The 25067-nt window shown below is 33.0% G+C and overlaps 1 protein-coding gene across 1 annotated transcript in view; it reads left to right on the forward strand.

Moving 5' to 3' along the window:
• Positions 1–16823: 16823 nt before the first annotated feature.
• Positions 16824–25067, forward strand: part of CALCRL (calcitonin receptor like receptor) — a 101846-nt gene continuing 93602 nt past the window's right edge. Inside the window, exon 1 of the mRNA XM_003733201.6 lies at positions 16824–17037. The gene's annotated coding sequence lies outside the window, so the exon portion shown is untranslated. The remainder of the gene's footprint in view (positions 17038–25067) is intronic.

Here is a 25067-nt window from a genome sequence, read left to right on the forward strand (position 1 = left end):
GGGATAGCAATAGCTTCAAACAAGTGGGAAAGTCTACTTAGGTTAAGTGGTAAATAATCACCAAGGGGGTATAAATAGCACATTGGTGAACAGCCTAATTCCAACAATAACCACTGATCCATTGGTTCATTACTTACTCAAGAAAGACATATACTGGGATGGCTTGCAATGTTTAATGGATGTGAATGTTATTTTTACTGTGTTTTGAAATAAGATCTTGATAGTATTGTCTTCTTTTATTTTGCATAATCAAATGAATCTAACTGTGAATTATATATGGAATTATATTATACAGCATATACATATATTTATCTTCTTTGTTCATTCTCTGCATTCAAAATTAACAGGTAATGCTGAAAATCACTCAAATGATATTTTTATATTATAAGAAGTAAAAAATATTATTCTGAATAATGAAACCTGGCTGTTGGTTGTTGCACAAATAAACATTTTTTTTTCTTAGATGGAGTCTTACTCCGTTGCAAGGCTGGAGTGCAGTGGCGAGATCTTGGCTCACTGCAACCTCCCAATTACCTGTTTCAAGCAATTCTCCTGCCTCGGCCTCCAGAATAGCTGGGATTTCAGTCACATGCCACCACATCCAGTTAATTTTTGTATATTTTCTTTAGTAGAGATGGAATTTTGCCATGTTGGCCAGGAGGGTGTGGATCTCCTGACCTCGTAATCTGCCAGCCTCAGCCTCCCAAAGTGCTGGGATTACAGGCATGAGCCACCACGCCCAGCTTATAAAGATTTTACTAAAAGAATTTGGTGATCAGTAATTATCACAGAAATACAGAATCTTCAGACAAAAGAAATGTTCCCACACTCAGCTTTTATTTCATTAAATTGGAATTGTTAACAACTGCCTTTTAATTATAAGTATACAACCATATATTGTAATTATTTGTCAAATTAATACACTATGTTTTAACAATCTATACATTCTACATTTACTCTGCTACATATGTATTTTCATCACTCACTTCACACATAATTATACAAATATAGACATGTATATTTAAATATATGTCATATAACTATACTTTACATAACTTCCAATCCTGACTATTGTATTTTGTCTAGCACATCTCTATACCAGAAGAAAGAAGATAATGACATTAAACTAGCTAACTATTTAGGTCATTTGTTGATTCTTTCATCTGCTGCTCCTGCTCTTATCTGGTTTTTATCAAAGTAGCATTTTTATTTATCGTTTCCAACGTTTGACTTTAAGTGCTTTCTCAGGGACTTTAGCTTAGATGTAATTTAATCACTTTTACCACCTTTTGCTAAGTAGAACATAAAACCATGCCTTTGTTGGTCCTGCAGGTCCCGTTTCTGAACTACTTTCAACCATATAAGCTAGTTTCTTGGTTAGAAAGGCTCAGAGTACTCATAAATATAGAAAGGATTTAGATAGTAGGTGCATGGTAATTTATTATACAAGGGGAGAGAGAGACAGAGAAAGCACTTTAACCACATAATTCAATAAATAAAATGGAGCATTAGGACAATGAATAAGATTTCCTCATCAATTTTTGTCACAGATTATAAAATTTCTAGGCCAATCAGTTTGAAACAAAACAGAGATACATTTAAATCATAAAACTGAAAAGACCAGAGGAATTTGACTTTAGTATAGATAGATACAGAAGCGAAATGTTAGGTCAATAAAACTCAGTCTATCTTTGGCTCATGATTCTGCCGCCCAATATATTTTGCTTTTGTTTTCTAGTTGCACAGGTTTCAATATGACTTTCAGAATTTAAGGTCCACATCTTTTCATGGTAAAGTCTTAAACATTTTAGGTTCTCCTACCTCAAAGAATTGAGTTAAAGTTCTGACTTCAGGCTCATTGACCCAAATGTCTTATGGTCAGCCTTGAACTTAACATCATGTTCAGAGAAATATGGCTATCTTATTGACCATGTTGATTCACTAGTCCACTGATAAATATCCTTTTGGTGTAAACACTCTCCAAAATGTGTAATCTGACCAGCAGAGATAGGACTACTAGAGTGAGGCAAGTGAGGTAATCTCTTCAGGCACAACACTTAAGGGAACATTAAAAAATCTCAGTAACCAAGATAAATAATACTGTAATGCAGCATGTTTAAAAAATTAAAATTATAGCAAAAGTCCATGACGAATAAAATATCAGAACTTTTAAAAAGACCAGATGAATAACCAACTCATATTGGAATCTAAGGCAAAAGGAAAAACTGGTAATACTAATAACTTTTAATAAAGAAAAATTATTTGATAAAAGTTAATGCTTGTTTCATGTTTAAAACTTTCAGCAAACTAAAATGAGACCTGATAATATGAGGATAGCTATCAACCAAAAACATACAATAACTTGATGCTAAGTGTTAAAATTTTAAGAATATTCTCATTAAAGTCCACTACCTGTGCTATACAGCATATTCAAGCAATCTTAGTTTATAACTAATGCAAAATGACAATAAACAGAAATTAGATATAAATATTACACATTTTAGTTATCACAATATGCTTGTCATAATTGAAAATGCAAGATAATCTAAAGCATAACAATTAGAAATAAATGATACTGGAGTTTAGCAAGATGGCTATGTGAAAGTTCAACATATGAAATTGAAATGGGAAAAGTTCCCCTGTCCCCCTCGGGGTGTGTGACAGGGGGAGGGGTTTGCTTCTTCAATGTTCTGCTGCTCAAACCTCCAGGGGAGCACACAGACTGGCAAGCAGGCCAGGCGGTGGGGCTCCAATCCCACAGCGGTGACTACGATTGGATGCTTACAGCTCCTGAAGACTCAGTGGGCATGTGTTATAGGGAGCTCTTTTAGATCTGCTTTTTTACTTTTGCCGTCTGTAAGTGTGTGTTAAGCAGCTCATAGACCCCCTTACTTGTCACAAAGACGGAGAGATTTGTGTATCTCAGAGTTTCTTACCTTGGTGTGCTGCAAGAATTAGATCACATGTGGGCTTGGAGAATAAGTGCAAGGTCTCATTGAGTAGAAGTAGCTCTCAGCAGATGGGGAAGCCAGACAGGAGATGGTTTTCCCCTCGCATCCAGCCTTTGGCGGCCTGCACTCTCCTCCTACTGCTCTCGCCAAACTCCAAACGGTTCAACCAGTGGATGGCTTGCCGTCCTGCCGGTGTGTGTCATATGCTCTTCCACCTGCGTGCTCCCATCGGCGTCCAGCCGCTTGTGTCTTCTTCCACCGATCGCTCCTCTGGACGTCCAGATGCATGTGTGTCTGCCTGCTAGGGCCTCAGAAATTTTTATAGGCCCTGGATGGGGGCATGGTGGGCCAGGGTAGTCTTGGAAAAATGCAACATTTGGAGCAAAGGCAGGAGTTCCTGTTCTCATCTAGGTCGTGGGCACAGGCCCAAGGGCGAAGCCTTAGCTTGGGACCCGCCTTCGTATACCCAGCACTTCCCTCTCCCATGCTCCATATCATGCTCTGCCCTTCCCAGCACTCCTGTATCAAAATCAGTAGCATTTCTCTACACTAGGGAAAATGCACTAGCCACAATAGAACAGAAATCCTAATATACCCAACAGTAAATCCCACAAAAGATGATTTTAAAAACTTTTAGAGAAAAAATATGTTATATTGAAAATTCAAATACATTATTGAAAGACATTAAAAGACTAAATATTTCCTATGTATTGTAACTTCTATAGTTACTATTCACAGAGAAATCCATGATAACACTATAAGAAAAAAACTGTTGATAATTAAACTAAAACATTTTTTAAAATCAAGACATAAATGATAAAGTTAAAAAAATGTAAGCTACAGAAAGAAAAAGTTATAAGGATGGAAACTAAGATACAAAAGGTAAAAATTGGCCATTAATTCAAGTGTCCCACCTTGAAGGGACAAAAGGATCTGGAAAATAGCAGAGATAAATAGACGTGAGGGTCATCTTACAGAAAAAAAAGTAACAGAGATCCCTTTATTGAAATGGTGCATTGTGTCCAACAAAGAGCAACCACCTGTCACGCCCCCTCCACACACACATGAAATTTCAAATATTAGCAATGAAGAGAAAAGTCCTAAGGACAGGGGAAAATGTGGAGGGATAAGTCACACACAAAGAAATAGAAGTAAAAAGGAATTGTACATTTTGACCACAATAATGGAAGGAAGCCACAGGTCGTTGGATGCGGAAGTCTGAGGGATGAGGAATGGCTGTTTACTTGCTAGAAGTCCATTTGTACTAACTGATCTTTCAATTATGTGTGTGTAGTGCTTTGCTGAAAGACACAAAAGAGGCTTTGGGAAAAAGTTTTAGAATATAAACGAAGAGAAAAAGTTTTATAATACAAACTAAGAGATACTGTTTCTAGTACCAATAATAACCTAGTGGAATGAATTTTTTTTTTGACCATCTAATTTCTCTGGCCCCATATTTACTTATACTTAGAATTAGTGTTTTGCACTAGACTGGCTATAAAAACAAGTGTTTTAGTTTGGAGAATTTTAAGATTTTATGGCAATGCTCTCTATTTAAAAGTACCTAATATCAACATATGATAAGGCAAAAGAAAAATGGAGAGATGTTCTGTGATTAAAAAACAAAAATCAACATTGGCCAGATTCTACTTTTGGTAATACCCATAACACACCTAGCATAAGGTTGTCATTTATACCAGTCTTCTGTATTCTTCAAAACTAGCCTATGTTGATGGACCTTGTCTTCAAACTGAGTGTAGCTGCTATTTCCTCTTTCAGTGCCTGATTAATTCCCAAACATCTAAAGATTTTATGAGAAGCTTCCAAGTAATTACTTTACAGGAGGTCCCACATACTTTGAAGTTTTCTGAATGCCTTAATAATGACTTTTATAATCAAAAAAAGTTTCTGAATCCATCAACTTTCTCTTTTTCAATATTATATATATTGTAGGGAAAATATTAGATATGGATCTGATGTATTCTAACTCATCAAGGCATTTCAAGCTTATGAGAAGTTTTAAAATAATTTTTAGACCCTGTAGTCTCTTAATTATTCTAAAGAAGCAAGCCAAATTTAATTAAGAATAATTAACTAGAATTAAATTTTTCTAGTACAAAATGTTTTATTTCAATCAACAATTTATTCTAATAAATTTTAGACAAATCCTAATTGTAGCCAAAATCAACTCATTCCTGTCAACATTGCTGATGATTTGCTATTCTTTTTCATTGTCAGATAAAATCAGGCAAGTCAATTATGAACTTGAATGTCTTTAGGGACTTAATCCATACTTAATCTGTATTTGCACAAGGGGTAAAATTCTAATTTACTGAATGCTTTTTCTAAGCTGCAGGTGCTCTCAAATTAGAAGCCAGAGGAAACTGCTACTTCCTTCTTCTTAGTCAATTCTTGGAATCAGAAAGCAAGAACTTTGACTTTCCAAGAGTCTTTTTTTTTTTAAACATATTCCCCACTCTCAACAGAATGTTCCACAAAATTTGTAAATCACTCTAGGGAAATTTCCAGAGTTTCAAGATGTGAACAGCTGTGAGCTACCTAACTGATCCATCTTGCCAAGAAATTGCTGCTCCAGAGATGACAAAATAAACAATTACCATTTTTTCTTCAATACGTCTGCTACTGTTCAATGAGAAAATATTTAAAATTCTAAAGCTAAGAACTGTATGTTAGAAAACTTTTTATTTAGCTCTTTACATATTCTTTATTAACTATTTTCATTCTTCACAAGCTAAACACACACACACACATGCACACACACAGAGTAATTTAATTAGAGAGACAACATTTAAAATCATTGCATTCCACAGTTTCTGTCATCTGTACTGGTTGTTAATAAACTGGAAAATGCACATGAAGACTATTTTAAGACTATAGTGGGAGAGAAATCAAATACCACATCAGACACGATACTATCACAGGGTTTAAATTCAAATCAACTTAGATTTGAATTCAGTAGGCCTTCATATCATTAATCCTCTTCCTTTGTCTGTAAAATGATTGTGAGGAAATGAGAGAATACATACGAAGGGGCTTAGCACTGTGCTACATCGTAAGGATTCAGTAAAACGGTAGCATTTGGTTTATATAATTTACTATTTAATATTTCAATGGTTTAGAATACAGTCTCTGAGCTGTAACAACAATTACTCAAATAAGCTAGGCAATTACAAATCTAAGTAGAAATCTGAGGTTAATTGTGTCTGTTAAGGTAATTCTATAAAATGAGAAATGAACATAAATATGAAGTGGTTTTACTGTTAACAGGATTAATTGAGGGACATGTAAAAAATTATGCATTAGATAACTTTTGATTTTTGTAAATAATTTGTTTTTGACATAATTGTCTAAGAATTCCTAATAGTTTTTAAATATGAAAAGTTCTCTAACATGGTTTTTAAAAGGGCAAAAATCAGTGAATTGTTCTTTTTATTTACAAACATAAAATTCATCTTAAAATATCTGCATATGTTTTATGTTCCTAAGAACTTTTAAAAGTTTAAAAAATGACCATCATTATTGCTTGTCATCCTCCCAATTATTCAGAATCTATATTATTATTCATACATGAATAATATGGGCAACTTATGCTATGGCTAGACATCAGAATTCAAAATAGAAAAGTAAACAAGTTAGTTGTCAAAGTTTTAATGTGAACTTGCTCAAGGTTGTTATGTTTTCCTATTTTGCTAATGTTCACTATTTTTTTTTTCTTAATGTGGAATTATCTAACTTAAGCCCCATGTAATTTGGCATATAGTCCATATAATTTTCTTCAAAAAATATCTGAAATAGTTTACCAAATTAGATATATTTCAAATAATGAATAAACTGGAGGTCACATGTTGTAAAGAAGGAAGACAGGTTCAATAACAAAACACCTGAAGCTTCCGTTCTACCAATTTCCAGCTGAATAAACTACCAAGATTCCATTTCCTCATCTAAAAAGTGGAAATAAAATCTCCACAGAATTCAATTTTAAAAATATAAATAGTATAGCATATTTTTGGAAACAATCCCGGTTTTCAACAATGTTACTTTTCTTTCTCAACTTTCCTTAAAATAAAACAGAGACCCTTCAGTGCTACCAGATATTAAGTACTTGAAAATATTGTCATGAGCTGCATTTCGGTCAATGATGAACCAACCACACATATGACAGTGGTCACATAAGTTTATAATGGAGCTAAAAAATTTCTATCCCCTAATGATTTCCTAGCTGCTATAATGTCAGAGCACAACAGATTACTCATGCGTTTGTGGTAAAGCTGATGAAACCTACCGTGTTGCCAGTCATATAAAGGAATAGTACACACAATTGTGTGCAGTACATAATACTTGATAAATAATTTTTATGATAATAAAAATTAAGTTGTGGATTTATGTATTTATTATACTACATGTTTTACTGCTATTGCAGTTTATTCTTACTTACATATTCAATTTGGAGTTTTTCTGAGACAGGGTCTTGTTCTGTTTCCCAGGCTGTAGTGCAGTGGTACAATCATGACTCACTGCAGCCTTGAACTCCTGGGCTCAAGAATCTTACCACTTCAGCCTTCCAAGTAGGGACTACAGATGTGCATCACCAATTTTTAATTTGTGTGTGTGCGTGCGCACACTCGCACACATGTGTGTAGACAGTCTCACTATTGTCTTGAACTCCAGGCCTCAAGCAATCCTCCTGCCCAAAGTGCTAGGATTATAGGGGTGAGTCACTAAATCTCACCTTATTATTATTTCTAAATGTCTTCCTTCTACTTATTAAAAAAAATGTTAGCTGTAGAACATCCTCAGGCTGTTCAGAAGAAGGACATTCCAGAAAAAGTCACTGTTATCAGAGATGATGGCTCCGTGCATATTATTGCTCCTGAAGATCTTCCATAAGGACAAGATGTGGAGATAGAAAACAGTGATATTGTTCATTCTGATGCTGTATAGGCCTAGGCTAATGCATGTGTTTGTGTCTCTGTTCTTAACAAAAACTTTAAAAAGTAAAAATTAATAAATTTTAAAAACAGGAAAAATCTTATGGAGAAAAAAATATTTCATACACCTGTGCAACATGTTTGTGTTTTAAGCTAAGTGTTATTACAAAGGAATTTAAAAAATTGTAAATGCAAACTTTTTACATTAAATTCAATTTTCTGTAAATTAAAAAGTTTATTGAATAAAAGACAGTAAGCTAAAATTATCTTGTTTCAGAAAAATATATATATTTATTACAAATTCATTGTAGTCTAAGACAACACTGTTCATAAACTCAACAGTGGTATGTAGCAACATCCTAGGCCTTCAGATTCACTCTCCACTCACTTGCCCAGAGCAACTTCTAGTCCTGCAAGCTCCATTTGTGATAAGTGCTCTATACAGTATTCAGTACAGTAACATGCTGTACAGGTTTGTATCCTAGAAGCAACTGGCTACACCACATAGCCTAGGTGTGTAATACTCTATACTACCTAGGCTTGTGTAAGTACACACTATGATGTTCACACAATAATGAACTCACCTAACAACCCATTTCTCAAAATGTGTCCTTATTATTGACATATAACTGTAGAATAGTTGACATAATTCAAAATAAAATTTGTCTTTATGATTCCTTACAGTTAATTCACAAAAGAGAGTCTTTTAATGGTAGCATTTTGAATTTCTGAATCTAAAAACGCCATGAGAAATGAATTTTAAGGGTATCATATATAACGGAGTGTGATTAAAACTAAGGGTATTAACTTCAACTAATACTTTGTAGAAAGTCATAAAAATATTTTCTAGAAAAAGTTTTTGGACTTTTGTCCTTACCCAAACCTCATCCAAACCCACCACCATGTTCTTAAAACATGCTTTGGATTATATGACCCATTGCACATTGAGTAAAATACAAATCCCTTACCACAATCAACATGGCCCTACATTCCGTGTCCTCATATGTGTGTGTCTCTCTTCTTGCTTACTGGTCTCCAAGCTCCAGGAGCAATCCAAGTATAGCACTTGAATAAGTTTTGTCTACCTGCAACAGCCTTTTTAGTAGACTCTGTTTTGATGCCTCTCTCACATACTTAAAAAATTGATATATAATAGTCATACATTTTATGGGGCACATATGGTCTCATGTTAGGTGCACAGAATGTGCAACAATCAAGTCATGGTGCTTAAAGCATTCACTAACTTGAATACTAACCGTTTTCCTATGTTGGGAACATTTCTAGTCCTCTCTTCTAGGCATTTTAAAATATACGGTACATTGTGGTTAACTATAGTCACTCTACTTTGCCCTTGAACAGTGGAACCTATTCCTTCTATGTAAGTGTATGTTTGCAACCATTATCCAATATATTTTTTTAATCTCCACTCACCCTTCCAAAACTCTGGTAACTTTCATTCTAGTCTCTATTTCCTGGAGATCAAATGTTTAAACATTCACATATGAGGGAGAACAGGCAATATTTGACTTTTTGTGCCTGGCTTATTTTACATAACATAATGATTTCCAGTTCCATTTATGTTGCTACAAAAGACAATATTTCATTTTTTTTATACCCAGGTAGCATTCCATTGTGTATGTAAGCCAAATTTCTTTATCTAGTAATATATTGATAGACATGATGATTCCATATCTTGGCTATTATGAATAGTGCTGCAATAAACATACGGTGCAGGTATCTGTTTGATATGCTGATTTCCTTTCCTGTGAATACTATACTGCGGGATTGCTGGATCACATGGCAGTTCTGTTTTTAAGTGTTTTGAAAAATCTCCATACTGATTTTATAATGGCTGCACTAATTTAGATTCTCATCAGCAATGTTTAAGTGTTTTATTTCTCCACATCCTCACCCATCCTTACCAGCATCTATTGTGTTTGTGTTTTTAGTAGTAGCCATTCTAACAGAAGAATATATCTCACTATGATTCTGATTTTCATTTCCCTGATGATCAGTGATAATAAGCATTTTAAACATGTATCTGTGGACCATTTGTGTCATATCTATTGAAAAATATCTATTCATGTCCTTTGTCTATTTTTGAATTGAGTTGTTAGTTTTTGCTGTTGAGTTGTCTTATTAGGCCCTTGTCAGATGAAAAGATAGCAAATATTTTCTCCCATTTGACAGGTCATTTTTTTTTATTCTGCTGTTTACTTTGCTGTACAGAAGCTTTTTAATTTAATACAGTATCATTTGTTTATCTTGTTTTATTGCCTATGCTTTCTTAGACATAAAATCTTTAACTAGATCAGTGCCCTGGAATGTGCCTCCAATTCATTCTGAATATGGTTATCCAGTGTTCTGGGTATTGGTACTATCTATTGAACTGGTTGTCCATTCCCGATGAAGGTGCTTTGTGCCTTGGTTGAAAACCAGATGGTAGTTTATTATGTGAATATATTTCTGGGTTCTCTATTTTTGTCCATTGAACTGGCTTTAATAGGGCAAGACTTTTTCCTGAAGACATATCTAGGGTATCGGTTGGATAGGACACTTTAGCTTCGATTCTGAGAATGTGCAGTAATGTAGTCTCTGTATAATTTCTTCAGCTACAAATAACATCAGTTGTGTTTGTGATTTCCTCAGTGTCTTAGGCTGCAGTTGTTATTGCAGGCTGTGGTGAGATTTTGCTGGGTATATGGACTCCACTTGGGCTAGTCCTCAGGACACAGTGGATGCAGTGGTGGGCCAACTGTTCCTGTCCTTGGGTCTCTGGTTAACTTATATGGACATCAATGTTAGCAGGTTCAAACAGGCTAATGTGGGGGCTTTCAAGAAGCTTGCTCAGCTACTGGCAGTGATAATATTGGGCAGAGCTCTCAGTCCCCTGGGTATCATGTGTGTCATGGGCAATGGCAGTAGCATAGTGGGACAATCCGTAGGCTCCAAAATAGCATGCGCTGGTGTTAGCAGGGGTGATATCATACTAGGTGGGCCAGTTCCCATGCCCCCAGGTGGCAAATGCAAGTTGGTACTGGCTATGGCAATGTTAGCAGGGTGGTCGTTATTAAGCCAAAGCAGAATTGTAGTGAATTAATGATTGATTTTTGTTTCCAACTGATTGTGGCAGAACAAATGTTTTCCATGCTTCAACATAGTGAGAACCTTGTTTATTAGATGTGAGAGACATTTACCACTCTGTTGTTAGTTTTCAATGTTCTGATTTGTATTCTTGATCAGATATGTAGGAGTTAGTCTGCTTTGGCCTAGATATTTCTACTTTTGAATGATGAATACAGATGGATTGACAGATACATAGGAAGACAAAAGAAGGTATGCCACCTTAGTTTGTAATTCTTAAATTACATTGTGATTTAATATTTATTAAATAATTGTTTTCCTTTGCATTTGAAATTTGATGAAACATATATTCTCCTTCGACTATGTGGGCTTTAATTTGTAGAGTCTGCATTGATTACCTGCCCCTTGTAACTATATTTATCAAGTAAATCAGAATGTTTTCTTAGAAATCTTCCCTAGTTTGTGAGACTTTTTTCAATAGAGAAAAGGCGGTAGAATTTCATTTTTATTCTGGTCAGAGAACAACTTTTTGTAATTTGAGAATGTCTAACACTAGATGGCAGGATGACACCATAGATTCCTCAAAACTGTAAAAAGAAAGGTGACACTTTCTCAAAGGTGTTAAGGGTTCTGAGGCAAATCCATTGTCTAACACTTCAATATACGCACTACATACAGTTCCATAGTCGTTTATATTTAAAGTCTCACTGTACATTGAGTGATAGTAAATATGAATAAGTCTTTAAAGAAAATACAGAAAAATTTCAGTTTTTCATGTTTTTAAAAGTTATGTAAATATGATAATAGCTGAAGAAAATAGTTTGTTAATACTGGAAAGACACAAATACTATTTGGCATCTTTAGAACCTAATGATTAAATTATTTATGTAAAATATAGGGATTGGTCATTTAATCAAATACTACTGAAGTGAAAATGCCTAAATGCAAATTTAAACAAACCTTTTATTTTTCACAATCAAGATTGATATTCAGCAAGTAAGAAGTATTTCAGAATAAATCCACATTAAATGCATATCTATTTAAAAGGGCATCTTTTTTGATGTCAACTAAAACCATCCTAGAAATAGTAAGAACTATTTTAAACTCTTCTGGAAAAAAAAATGGGTTTTCCAAATAAATTACTCACTCACTGTTAGTATTTATATGCTACTTGTCATTGCTCTAGGGATAATATGGCTATGTTCACCGTATACTGTATAACTTTTTTTCTTCAACGAGAGCACTTTTGAGCTTGAAAGTATGAATTAAGACTGCCTCAGAAAACTAGGACATATGACAACCCTATTGAAGGTATTTCCCCTCAGAAAGTTCATCGTGTACTCTCATTTAAAGTATGTATAATTTTGTTGTATTTAAAAATCCATTTGAATTAGTCCGTGACATCACTCATTTGCCAGTACTGACACTTTATTCTAACAATAACCACACCTCCAACACCCATGAGTATCTGCAAGAAAATACTAAGTTCCCTGGAAGAACTTAATCCATCAGGATATAAGAATTTTAAAAATAGCAAATGTTTGGCCAATTATTTTTTATGTTACTTGACTTTCTTGAGGAAATACATAAAAGAAATTCTCTATGTAGGCTATAAGGTAGTTTTATTTATCTGCATATTAACCTGGTATACATTTCTGCATATCTGACCTGATATATATACCGTTCATTTCAAGCATAGTTTTCTGCACTTTCCAAATTCTTATTCATAGTACATGTTTTTAAAATAATATTGTGATTTTCTTTAAAATGATAATTATGTGCACAATTAAAATGAAAATCTGCCCTGGTTTTAGTAATAGATAATAGCATATTCACGCTCAGTGTCCCAGACATTGTAACCAGATTCTTTTACTAAATGCAATTTATTTTTATTTGTTTTGAAAAGCAACTTGAAAAATGCTGACAGCAGTTCCTAGGTAAAATAATAAAAGGTCTAGTCAACTTATTTCCTTGCCAGAAGTAGTTTTTTAATGTAAAGCTTGTAAACACATAAGCTTCAGATGTAAAGTTGATGGGTTTCTCCTCAAATTATTGGTGCATTTTTCATAAAGCACGTTATGTATAATTTTGTGGACTTCATAAATTATCACCAAGTATAAGTAATTACTTTCAGACAATTAAGAACACACAGGAATTATTAACATAAAATAATAACTTTTAAAACTTCATAGAAATCATTTATAAAGTCTTTCTTTTGACTTATTCTTACACTCTCACCAGGGAAAGTCTGTACTTAATGTATTTCCTGTAAAAGTGTTCTGTTTTGTTTTGTTTATTCTTGTGGCAGAACTATACTCCAAGGCAGTATCCACACAAATTCAAAATAAATGGTCAGTTCGGTCAGTAGAAAACTAAATTTGTCAAACCACATTTTGGTCTGCTTTAACTAACATATTCAATATAAACAGTAGCCCAGAAATTTTGAGTTAGCTGCCGCCTAATTCTGAGTCAACATGTATTTCACATGGTAACCAGTTGGAAGAAAATGGTGCTTGGGAGCCTTACCTGTGACCACAAATAAAAGCATAAATCCTGCATGTAGGATTCTAAAATGAAAATGTGTGATTGTCATTACGTGTATATATTTCTACACTTAAACACCATTCCTCACTTCTGCAGAAAATCTTATTGCAGTGCTCTGCATCATTACATCTAGACTATGTTACCAGCATCAGTGGCTAATTTTGCAAAATTTGACCCTTAACTTCTCATGTGCTAGTCAACCTGTTCACTAAAAGACTAGATAGCAGGACGCATTTGACTTTTCTTTATCTTGTTAAAACACAGTTAGCACATTACCTAGCTCAAAATACAAATTTGGTCACTACTAATTAAATTATTGCAATTAAATAATTGCAAATTATTGCACAGATTATAACATATAAATCTACATAATACCACACTGGCTCGCTTGATTATTGAAATATTTTCATTTAGTTCTGCTACAGTTTTCCAAACATTTGCTTTCATATTTCAGTAGGCATTACAGAAGTTTTTATAATCTGTCTTTTCACTTGCTCCTAATTAACTTAGAATACTCTGAATGCCTTCCTGGAAGTCCTTGTACCATTTATTTCTTCTGAAGTGTATAAAATGGTAACTTTTAAGGATTACTAGGTTGCAGTTTTCTTACTATGTCTAAATAAGGCTTAAAGATGATATTAATAAAATTTAGTAGTCTTCATGGCTTACAACGGTGGACCCATGTGTCCATCAATTTAAATGTAAATGATACAACTTCTATTAGACACCCCATCAAGTATAACACTTGATATAGAGTAGAAGAGAAAGAGCATTGGATTAAGGATTTTCTGACATGAATTCAAACATGATTTTTTTTTCCTTCAATAGATTTTGCTAGTGTTGGGCCAATGAAATCAATGAATTTTTCCGGGTGCAGTGGCTCACGCCTGTAATCCCAGCCATTTGGGAGGCCAAGATGGGTGGATCACTTGAAGTCAGGAGTTGGAGACCAGCCTGGCTAATATGGTAAAACCCCATATCTATAAAAAAAATACCAAAAATTAGCTAGGCGAGGTGGCACACACCTGTAATCCCAGCTACTTGGGAGGCTGAGGCAGGAGAATCGCTTGAAACTAAGAGGCAGAGGTTGCAGTGAGATGAGATTGCACCATTGCACTCCAGTCCTGGCTACAAGAGCAAAACTTGGTATAAAAAAAAAAAGAAATCAAGTAATCTTTGGAAAGACAAAAATATCAATGCTCTTAAAAACATATTGGTAAATGTTTTAGTTTTCCACAAATTAATTAAATTCAAAAACCATATATTAATCTCTTTATAGGATTTATATATTACACTTAGCATGAAAGATGAGACATGACCCATCATTACTTTCGTATTAAAATCCAGTATTTGTTTTGCTCTGATATTTCAAGATGGATACACCAAGCCTAGAAAGCTTTGTCAACATCACAACACAGTATCAGAACCCAAACTGGAACTTCATGTCTTTTAGTTCTTACTGCTTTCGACTTCTTTCTTGGTTGTTCCCCAAGCAGAGTGCTAGCTCCACATCAGAACTGAATCAAGATTTCACCTAGAAATATCCACATTCATTTTCTGATTGAAGAGTCATTGTTTGTGTAGCCAGTAATAATTTGCAACATTAATCTTTTCTTCTCATGGGCTGAAGGAAACAGTTCAAAATGAAGTACAACTCAATAGCCCCCCAAAAACAAAGCAAAATCAAACCCCTATCACAAAATAAAATATTTTATAACTTGACTACTTAACTCTTCTGTTTTTTTTCCCCCTTCTATCTTCCAATAACCACACTGGTGTAACTCAGTTTCTTACAAGTCTTTTCTATTACCGTAATTATAGAGATTAAGGTATAGCCTATTTTTACATGTCTGTTTTTTAAATCAATATTGTTCTTACTGGTCTTAAAATCAAAGATTGTATAAACATTTTCTTTCACTAATCCAGACAATAAAAATGTCAACATGAGCACCCTGCTTTAAAAAGATGATATTTCTGAATTTATTTTGCCTTTACATCCTTTGTTTGCCTAGTAGGTGTATGGGCACCTCATTTTACCCTGGAATTTCCCTAACAATTTACTAAGAATTGAATGAGTCTCACCATAGCTTATCTATTTCTAAATGTTATGAAACTTGTCAATTCAAAGCCTTAGGAATAAAATCTGTCTCTTCTAGTTTATAGGTGAGAAAATGTATGCCCAGATAAATTACGTGACTTTTAGTGCTGTTTAGGTTACAGGGGCAATCTATTGTTTCATATCATACATTTACCAAGTTATAAAAATGAAAAAACCATTTCAAATTTAGGACATTTCCCCTGATCATATCCAATGATTTATTAAACATATTAAGGATAAAATTGTGTTTTGAGATGAAATTTTGTCTAAAATAAAAAGTATGCTATGTATTTTATATTACCTTATAATATTATGTTTATAGCCCATCTATATTTTCTTTAAGGTTGTTTTGACTTACAAATATTATAGTATAAATTATTTTTTAGATTATAGAAAACATAATTATACCAAATATTTTTAAATATGTGCAACAATTTTGTCTCTTTTGTCAAATATATATACTTATATATTATAAAAGAAGCACTCCATACACACACATACACAAGTTGAATTTATAACACACACACTCATATTCTTATGAATAAAGTAAAAGAAAAATAAAAGATTTTTAAAATGCAGGATAAAGTTTATTGATTGACTCAACTGATTAGGAACTGATTGAGGAACAGCACCCAATTAGCAGAGCTCCAAAGTAAGAAGAGCCAAATCACAGAACCAATTATGATGAAAGCAGTTAATTTTTTTCTGTATTCTGCTATAAAGAACGATTTGTTAGATTTTTTTTTCCTGGATACTTTGTAAGCTATAATTTAACACACACACACACACGCACACTCTCACACGCAATCACACGCGCGCGCGCGCGCGCGCGCACACACACACACACACACACTCCTAACTCCTTTGATTCTTTGAGCAGAATACTATATTCAGATTTCCTTCAAATCACAAGTAGCTTGTTTGGCAAGTTCTAACAGAACTCAGTAAAGGTGAAAGCCAGCCAGCTTTTTACTGGTAACAATGTATTCACACAGCCTCTGATCTCTTTCTCTTCAGGCTGCTTCTTGCTCTTGTCTCACAATAAGAAAGGAGTGCTGCTTTCCTGGGGTATGCTATTTGAGAAAGAAAGTAACCTAACACTAACTGCAGGCGGGGTCAGAGTGATGTAACAGGAAGCTCTGATGTTTCCCTTTTGCTGCTGATCACTTACAATCTGACAACACTTAAAATCTACTCAGAACAACCTCTCTCTCTCCAGCAGAGAGTGTCACCTCCTGCTTTAGAACCATCAAGCTCTGCTAACTGGATCTCACCCTGATTGCAGGATCACATTACAAAGCTTTCACTCTTCCCCACCTTGCCTGGGGGTAAATCTCTTCTGCGGAATCTCAGAAAGTAAAATTCCATCCTAAGAATATTTCACCAAGAATTTCCTTAAGAGCTGGACTGGGTAAGTGCATTATTCAAAATAACCATATTTATTCTAAGTACTATTCTCATACAGTTTGACAATGTTTCTATTATAGAATTTAGTAGGTAGCATTGAAATAATGTTGAAATATATTCTCATTTATTTCACATGCTTCAGAAAATACAGCATATTACCCCAACATGAATACAAAATCTGTTGCTACTAGATAATATTGTTTATCACGGTGATCGAGAAAATAAATTTAGCAAGTATTAAAAATCTAAATGAATTAAAAGACATATTTCTGATCAAAGAACAGTGCCTTTAAAAATTAGCTCTACTATTAGCTAAGTTTGAATCTTGAGAGCTGGAAAACATTTTCCCCTTAGGAAGGGTCTTTAAACTTTCCATGGAATCAGCTCTAAGAAGAGGTGAAAGAATAACTACCTAAGGGGTCTCGGCGTCTCACTTACTCTGTGGCTGAACACAATGCAGAGTTTTGAAAAGTAATCACTTTGGATTTATTATATTTGCCTTTATTTGCCTTTCACCTCTATTTACACATATATCTCTAACTATTAAACTATTTTTTGCTGTTCATTGTTGCCAGACGTGCTAAATCTCTCTTCTGCTAACCCCGAACCGTTCCCTCTTTTTTTGGATCATGGTGTCGGCTACAAAGAAAAAATAAAAAAACTAGAGTTTAAAAAATGCTTATTTTTATAACAATTCTTAATTTTAAAATCTTTAAGAGAATACTTCAACTTGACTGGCTCCTCTCTGCAAGCTTTTGGAGGAGGGTGTGATATCAAGATGTTTGTGGATAAAGAAACGTGACAGATTTCCCAAACAAGTATATGAGATGATTAATTGAAGAAACTGAAGTATTTATTAAAAATTAATTTCCAGGATAGAATTTGCTGAAATGTTGAGATAAAACATCTGTTAATGCTCATTCTGATAGTACAGACTGTCCTGAACAATTTAAGAAACTAATGTCTGCTTAATAGAGTGTTTCTATAGATTACCACAAATTTGTTGTTGAAGAAAGTTTGATGTCAAATTTTAAATTTTGTTGATAGATATCATTTCTAAGTTATATATTTTCTCACCTAAATGAAATTGTACTTTTCAAGATGTCCTGCAATAGAAGCATCCTGTACTTAATCACTCATATCTGACACATTAACAGTAGACTGCAAACATCCTGAGTTAACTCCTCAGTAATTTTCAACTCAATTTTTCCACAAATTCCTCAATATAATGAAAATTTAAATTAATTTAGTTTTGTGATTCTTTGAAAGAATCATGGCTGATTTCTCTCTCTTTTAAATCTTCAATTGTGCGGAGTTTCCTGTCACGTATGTAGAAATGGGAAAAGTGTTTTTAGAATGTGACTTTAGTCATTATATAAATGGGGAGGAGGGGATGGAGTAGAAACAACACATTTAGTAACCCAATGGCATGGGTTAGTAACAAAAATTAAAATAATATTTTTTATTTAAGTTTTTTTTAGGAGGCAGTATATTATGATCATATTGTATAATGAGTAACTTTCCAAACTTCTTTAATTTTTATTTAATTGCCAGCCCAAAACCCATTATTTTCTTGTATAATTTGGTTAAATTTTTATGACTTTGGTAACAGTATGGTTTACAATCTTTATTTTCCAAAAATACTTTTGAAAAACACTAGGTGATGAATATTGAAGGTCATTAGGCAAAGGAATTATTTTAGGAAATAACTGGAAGTTTGAAATAAAACTTCATATGAATTATTCAAAATGTGCTTTCTTCAATGATAAGAGAATATCAGAGTATCCATGCATGCTTTTAGCCATAAAGAAATGAATTTATTTGCTAGATGATGTTTCCCTGCAGTGTCAAAAAAATCAATGCATTGAACCTACAGTCAATTCTAAATAGTAAAATGAAACATAGAATTGAAATATTATGTGAATAATGTGAGCTGAAACATTTTTTACCTGAAATATTCTATTTCTTAAAAAGATAATACCTTTGGCTATTGTTACAAGATTTATTTTCTATCTTACATGCCAAAGCATTATACTAACATTTAAAATATGTAGATTTTTATAATATATGAAACTATTCACTTTGAAAAATTGGAATAACAAAAACATTTTTAAAAATAAAACTGGGTCTGCAGTTTTTAAAATTATTTTAAATGAATGGCCAAGATGTATATGCTTTTCTCTCTGGTGATTCCAAACATATAATGAGTTTTAAGTGAAGTCAATACCTAGCACATTTGTAAGAACATTTAGGTTCACCTGCACATATTATAATATTTTTTCATGCATAAAAGAAATAAAATTTAGTAAATTGAGAATAATATAAAGGTAAAATTATTGCCTTATTTGCTTTACAGATGAATGTGGACAAATTATTTGATAAACACATAAAAGCTAGCTGAATTTCAGTTAATATTATTATATATTTCTAACTAGATCATACTTGGAAACATTGTAAAAATATTTTGTCATCAATTTTATCTACATGACAAAAGTTTGATAGTAACTTTATTTTTCAAAAGTTTGAGAGTAACTTTATTTTTAAAGATTGTTCTGGACCTTTATAGGAAAAATAAAATAAACTTCAGGTGATGAAAAATGTATTCGCTAAACAAAATTTATTTCATATTCTACATATGACCTTGAATACAGCTTTAACAAATAATTCTATTTTTGGAGATATAATGATACGGTATCAACTTTTCAGAATATAAATATGTTCAAGAAACATTATTTAAAATCTTTTACTATATTGCATATCTTATGCTTGGCACTGAGAGAAGCTATTATGCCATAAACACAAGCTGTATCATTGCAATGGGGTCAATGAAAGACACTCTTAGGAGAATCTTAGTTCTTCACTTACTCAGAATTCTGAAGGATATACTGGAGATGGAAAAATGGTACACAGTTATTTAAAGAATTTCTCTGTATCTGATTTTCAAATACATGGGTGAACTATAAACATTCACAATTTCTCAGGTACATTCTCTTTTTCTGCCAAAGTACATGACCCATGATGGATTACAAATTATTTCAAGACATTTTCTTCTGTAATATACAAAAATATTATAATGCAAATAGGTGGAAAATAAAATCTTACCAGAAATACAAAATAAACTCTACCTGCTAACCAGATAGATCAGTCCTTTACCCATTTGGTCACATGGACCATGTGAATTAGATTAGATCGATTAATCTCTGCATTTTTCTATAATTGAATAATCTTAAAATCAAATTAATTTAATTTTAATAAGCTATTTTACAAAAAAGAGAAGAAATGTATTCAATTCTTAAGGACACAGTAAGGTTTTACTGCTTAAAAAATAAATAAAATAGTGTCACTGCCTGTGAACAGAGTTAGGATCTATGTTTCCTAGGTTACTAGAATTGTTATCAGGGAATAAGTGGCAAATATTTTCCCAAGACACATGTCTTCCACTTTTTTTTCAATTAGTTTGTTTACTTAAGAGATAGTATTCAAAACTAACAGAGCAAAATATTGTTGTTTGCAAAAGTGTTCAAAAGAGTATATTTACTTTTGAAAGGTTAAAGAAATTTTATTTTAATTTTTCATGGGTTAAATTAAATGTATTATACACTTTTTACATCACTAAAAATTAAAATGACAAAAATCCCAACCCTGTTAAACATAGCATAAGCCAAAATGAATAAATAAATAACCCTTATGGTACTGAGGTGATAGTTTTATATTTTATTAACACTGCTTAATGGAGCCCAATTTTCAGATTAATCTTATTTCCCTTAACATAGAATGTATCTTTTTGAATTAAAAAACTGTTAATATGACATAAACTTTTATATAAAACTGTAGTAGTTTTATCTCTACTCAGGCTTAGGCTGACCGAAGCTCATTTGCATTTCTCATAAAATCATAGTGAATTTTGAGCATATCATTTGGTATATTAAATTGCAATGATTTAGTTACGTTGCAGCTAGATGGTTTATAAGTACCCATCTCCTTATAGAGTAGTGACATGGAGGATCAAGAGCATATTCATGAGCAAGCAGATTTGGTTTTATTAACCAAAATGAAGATAAATTTTTCTTGCATCCAGCTACTGAATTCATAAATTTTACATGAGTGTTAATTTGAACCCACGTCCGTTAATTAATCTGAGACCAATGATTATGCAGATATTTTGCATATGCACCTCAATTTTGCCTTCCCTCCAAGGATAATTTGAAGGAAAAATTGAAACCTTGGTAAGTATCAGAGAGCAATAAATAACATTGCAATATAAAAACAGGGTTAAAACAATGGGAAAAGAATGTCATCAATACAAAACTGTGATTTTTACTTTGTACTTAGTAATGGAAAGTTAATATTAGAGTAACATGTTTAATGTCCTAGTCAATCTGCATATGTCCTTAAAATTTTACTTTTAATGATATATTTGTTTTTGTCTTTTCTACAGACATACCAATATGCTTGATTAAGACAAAAAACCTTACACACTTATTTTAGAAATTTAGGTATGTGTTATTTATAGAAGTGCACTGTGATGGACTTTCGATTTAGACCATCCACATATGAACCCAGAATCTACCACTTCCGCTTTCTCATCTATAAAGTGGAAGTGATAATCATACTGCTTTATAAGGTTTAGTAAGTAATCCATGAATTAACACATGGAAATTGTTTAGCACTTGGCATTTAGTACATATTTAATAAATTTTCATGTTCATCATAAGTCTGTTGTGAGACTGAGTATATAATTTGTTTCTGTGCAAAATCTCATTGCAAACAACTGTCCTGCATCCAGATAGACAGAATACAATCTATTTATAAGATGGGAAGAGTGAACAAGTGTGATTTATAATTATGGTTTTTAGGGTGATCATCTCTTTGCCTCATATAATACATGCCAGAACCCAATAGAATTGAGGCTGATAATTACTATTTCCATAGAATGGAGCACTTAAAAATACCTGCGTATTAACAATTTTAAAAGGTATATTAAACAAAAATTGTGTTTCTTTCTTTACACATGAAGCTTAGTAAAACTCAAAGTTGCACAATCCTCATTAACAAAACTGGTTTTATCCTATATCTAATATGACTCAAAATCTGAAATATTTCATTACACTTTTGTGTATTATCTATTATTAGACCTCTCAATACTGAAGTTGCACAAAGTTGATATGATTCACCAAATCAAAACTGAATCTCTTCTAACACAAGAAAACAAAAGTAAATTTATTTACCCAAATTTACTTGCTACTTTTACTACTTGTATGAATACACTACAGTAGAGATAAATGTAGACATCTGTCAAAAAAATTTTGGTTTTGATTATTATAGCAGCTGCATTGAGAAGGATCCAATAAATTCAATTTTTAGGTTTCCGAGTTGTTGACTACTTTGTTTTGGGGGAAAAAAGTTCTTATTATAGGAACTTATTACTGCCACCTAATGGAAGACATTTATATTTTCCTATATTTCAAAAATATGAAGAAAGTGTGCCTATACAATAGGATGGCAAAAAACATTTAGGCTTTGGCTTAACATAATTCATTTTAAGAATTTATTGTTGAATATTTAATAAATTAAAACTCATATTGAAAAGGCAATGAAACAAAACAAATATTTTCCGTAAATAAACAACATTTTGCATATAGTTGCATTAATTTGAAAGGGACCTCTTTTCGGTAGCTATGATAAGAGTTCTTCAACCCTCAGTTTAAAAACCCATGTTTCAGGTAATTCACATTGACAGTTACTCTTATAAGATAAGGTAAATTATATGTATGTGTTTTAAGCCACCTGAGATACTTTTATAGATCAGAGAGTAAGGGATAGCATTCAAAAGACAGACATGGACATCAGAAGCAAATGACCTATAAGAGTTTTCCCAGCAAACAGAAGATATGACATGCAGGGCTCTAGGAAAAACTATACAGTAAGCACAATTTGCAGTTGGTAATTTTCCATCTCTCTTTTGGTATCCCTCTTCTTCCACTAAGTTTCTCATGTAGGCTGTCTCATGTTCACTTTTTTCCAAATCATATGTCCAGTCGCTATATTCTGGTCTCAGGTGGTCAAGAGTAGCATGTTTTCCTGCATGCCAAAATTGCTTTTTCTCTAAACAAATTAAAATCTGGTAATATTGCAGTATATTTCATTTGGAAGAAGAAAGCAGGCTGATTTATTATTATTATTATTATTGTTTTGAGATGGAATCTAGCTCTGTCACCCAGGCTGGAGTGCAGCGATGCGATCTTGGCTCACTGCAACCACTGCTTCCTGGGTTCAAGCGATTCTCCTGCCTCAGCCTCCTGAGCAGCTGGGATTACAGGCGTGCACCACCACACCCAACTAACTTTTGTATTTTTAGTAGAGATGGGTTTCACCGTGTTGATCAGACTGGTCTCAAACTCCTGAGCTCATGATCCACCAGCCTCAGCCTCTCAAAATGCTGGGATTACAGGCGTGAGCCTCCATGCCCGGCCCAGACTTGTTTTTTATCCCAGAGTTTATTCCTGTCAAAACATTTACATTTTAACTAATATGACTATACATTTATTTATGTTGGGGACACTAGGATTAAACAATATGGTCCATCGTTTAAGAAGTACTTCTGAGATGCTTAGCCCTATGCTAGGTGTCAAAGGTAAACAAGACCGATCTGCTCTGGACAACATCACCGCTAGTTCTATGCTATGTTAAGACAATGCCAATCAAAATGTGAACTCTTCATCCATAACACTGGCTGCCACTCTATTTTTCATCTTGTCACAAGATCAAGTCTCAATATCTTAACAAGAGTGTTTTCTAAATTGACAAAACCTGATAAATCAGATCTTTTAATGTCTGATAAATCAGATAAATCAAATACATGTGATTAACTGTATATATTTATTATTGAAGCAAACCTTCAGTTATTGATGAAACATCAAATAACCTGAAATAAACAACATCCAAACAGATGCACTGTGTTCACAATTTTATGTTTTCCTTGGTTAAGACATTCTAAAATATCTCCCTTTCAACTGCTTTTAATATAATTTTTACCTTTCCTACTTTAACAAAAAATATTTTCTTGTGTCTAATTCTATTGAAATATCATGGTTAAAGAAAGTGATATTTGTAAGAATAAAGCATTGAATAATATTTGTCTTCATTAATTTGAATAGGAAGGCCTTCAAATGAGATATGAGCAAATATTAAGGTCTGGAAAAACCTGGCATGAGTGAAATTCATATAATGATTTTCCTAAATATTGTTTAATTTTTAAATTAATTGAATTTCTCACAATAGCTAACTTCCTTAATTATGCACTTTCCAAAAGGACTTCCTGTTCTATGTTCCATGATATTAGCGTGAAAGTCTTTCTGATCATAAAATTAATATATGTTTATATTTAATGAACCAAATTCCAGTCTACTTCCTTCAAAATAAATACACACCAAAATTAACAAAGAGTTTATATTTGAGGTTTGATATAACACAAGTGTTCTTCAAAAACATCCATTAAATGTGTAATTTTTCATACTAATCCTGAAAGCTAAGTTTGTTCAGCAAGTTCTCAACTATCCTGACTCCAATACCATAAAAGATTGCATATGCTCCAAACCTTAAATGTGACATGTGGCTTCCTGTGACATGCAGCTTCCTAAGCTAGAGGCCTGAATAAGTTAAATAAATTTAGCTAATGGATTCCTAACTTAGAAAAGGGAGACTCTATCTCAGTGTTTCATTAAATCTACGGTGTAGGTCTTGAAATGGCATGTGCTTTTTTAAAAGAAATAAAAGATGTTAGATGTTTGCACTCTTACAGCACTCTACCCCTAATTACTCAAAATAGTTTAGACTTCAAGGCTTGTCCTACATTCTGGTGTACATTTTCTTTACAGAAATAATTGTATGATGTTGTCATTATGAAAAGGAAACAGTTTTTCTAACAGAAATGGTTTTTTTCATCTGGACATCTTAGTTCAACCTAATATGTATATGGACATCAGTTATTACAGTATATTTGTTCCAGTTTAACAACTATTTGAAATGAAATGA

This window comes from Callithrix jacchus, chromosome 6, assembly GCF_049354715.1.
Source record: "Callithrix jacchus isolate 240 chromosome 6, calJac240_pri, whole genome shotgun sequence".
Lineage (NCBI taxonomy): Eukaryota > Metazoa > Chordata > Mammalia > Primates > Cebidae > Callithrix > Callithrix jacchus.